A 2,518-nucleotide genomic window follows, 5' to 3' on the forward strand; every position below is an offset into this window, starting at 1 on the left:
GCCGTTGCCGGGGACTATTTAAGTCGATATCGTAACTCACTGTTACACCGTAGAGACTAGGGCAATTCTTTCCTTTCTTTTTGAACGATTGTATGCCAAATACTCATTCACAAGGAGGAGATTTAATACAACGAATTAACGAGATCGAACGTTTCATTAACGTCAAACGTCGAGCTCGCAATCTTCCCGAAGTAGCACCAATCCTAATTAATCAGGAATTGATCTTTATTGATCAAATCAATCAAATTACCCCGAAGTTATAGATGGCTGCTATTCGTCCTCTTAGAGACTACGCCGCTCCTTCACGCGCTGAACCGCACTCAAGTATCGCACCACCTGCAATTGAGGCGAACAATTTCGAACTGAAACCTTCATTGGTACAAGTTGTTCAACAGAACCAATTCTCTGGAAGCCCTGCAGACGACCCCAACCTCCATTTATCTGTGTTCGTGCAATATGCCGACACTGTCAAAGCTAACAATGTTAGTTCTGAAGATATTCGATTACGCCTCTTTCCTTTCTCCTTGAGAGATAGAGCTAGAGCGTGGCTTCAATTCCTTCCTTCTAATTCCATAACTACATGGGACGAATTGAAGAGAGTATTCTTAGCTAGATACTTTCCGCCTAGCAAAACCGCTATGCTAAGAGGTCAAATCAACGGATTTACCCAGAAAGATAATGAATCACTCTTCGAAGCTTGGGAACGATACAAGGACATGCTTAGACTATGCCCTCATCATGGACTTGAACCATGGCTGATCATCCATACTTTCTATGGTGGTCTCCTTTATAATACTAAAATGATTATAGATGCCGTTGCTGGCGGAGCATTAATGGACAAACCCCATGATGAAGCATACAACCTCATAGAGAACATGGCACAAAACCATTACCAATGGGGCGGAGAACGAGCCGCTCTAGAGAAAATCCAAACCAAAGGAGGAATGTAGGAAGTAAGTGGTATAGACCGCGTTAACGCTAAAGTAGACGCTTTAACTCAAAAGATCGAAAACTTAACCATCACTCCTTCAGCCACCGCCGCTGCCGTAGCACCTAACTGCGAAATTTGTGGATTAACTGGACACGCAGTTGCCGAATGTCAACTCTTGACTGGTATCCCATCTGATCAAGTAAACTATGTGTAGCGGGGAAAAATCTGATATCGAAGCCATGGGATTGACTCGAATCAATATTCCGTTTTGAAATCGCCACCGCGCTTTATTTTTTCAAAGGAAAAGGGAAAAGAACGTAAAACCCAAAGTTTTGTTTTTTTAAAACAAGAAAGAGAACTCAGGTTCGGGTGTTGATTATATGAGGGGAAGGTTTAAAGCACCCCTCATATCCGTGGTACTCCACGGGAACCTTTTTGAAAATCTGTGTGTGTGTGCTAAAAAACGGTTTGTTTTATTTTTAAAATAAGCTCGGCAAAGCGTTAAGCTTTGGGCCTACATACCTCCTTGGTGCAATGGAGAAGTCAGAGCTAATGTAGTTCCGCTTTTGGGAAAAACGTTTTAAAAACGAATAAACACTTTGGTGTCGTTAGAGAGAAATACTCAGCCATTGATCTTGAGCATGAGAACAAACAAGTTCTTTGCATCGCAAATGAAAGAAGGGCTCCAACTCGGATAAAATCAACGAGTATGCCACTAGCTCTCTCACGCGAAAAAGATCTCGTTATTATCAATCAATTTCAAAATCGTGGGGTATAACCACTCGTTTCGACAGTTAACGGTGTCTAAACTTTTGAAGAAAAGCCACTAAGGGCGAAAGATATTTTTAAGAAAAAGGTTTTGAAAAGGTTTGCAAACATAAGAATATTTTGGAAAAAGGGAGAAGATTTTGAAAATTTAAGAATGGGAGGAGATGAAGAGGCTAACCTAATTGCATAAAATAAAAGCTAAGGAAAGAAGCGGTCTAACCAAATAAGAAGCCAACACTCGACATTAAGAGCCAAGGTAGTTTTCCCATCCTTTGGATTTATCAATACCAACACATTAACACTTGGGGATCCACATGAACTTATTGTCTTAGCACCACTTTGCATTAAACACATTAAGGTTCTGACGAAAATCGGGCAGAGTAACGGCTGTTTTCGGGTAAAATCCTTATATCAATGCCTTGGAATTAACCATCAAGGGCTTTCAAGGAAATACCTGCACACAAAAACATACAACAGAACAATGCCAGACAGACAGAACAATCACAGGATAGTAATAGAATGAGTCCAGAGGTACTAGGTCCATAAGTCCGAATCTCCAAACTGCTAAGGATAGTAACCGATAGTCCAAAGAGAGCCTTATGTATTTTTTAGATTTTTTGTTATTTATTAGTGTTTTAGCAAGAAAAATAGAGTATGGTCCAAGTGGACAAAAGAAAAATAACAGAAGCATAAACATATGTCCAAGTGGACAAAGAGAAAATGACGGAATTATAAACGTCCAAATGGACAAAGAGAAAATGGCGGAAAGTAAATATGATGAAATGATAAAGTAAAGCAATAAGGCGGGAAATATAAAGA

The 2,518-nt window shown here is 40.0% G+C and overlaps 1 non-coding gene across 1 annotated transcript; it reads right to left on the reverse strand.

Moving 5' to 3' along the window:
• Window positions 1–638: 638 nt before the first annotated feature.
• Window positions 639–745, reverse strand: LOC131625560 (small nucleolar RNA R71). Its single transcript, XR_009290885.1, has one exon. It is a non-coding gene; the product is annotated as a small nucleolar RNA R71 (small nucleolar RNA).
• Window positions 746–2,518: the final 1,773 nt, after the last annotated feature.

The sequence above is a fragment of the Vicia villosa genome, unplaced genomic scaffold (assembly GCF_029867415.1).
Source record: "Vicia villosa cultivar HV-30 ecotype Madison, WI unplaced genomic scaffold, Vvil1.0 ctg.000219F_1_1, whole genome shotgun sequence".
NCBI lineage: Eukaryota > Viridiplantae > Streptophyta > Magnoliopsida > Fabales > Fabaceae > Vicia > Vicia villosa.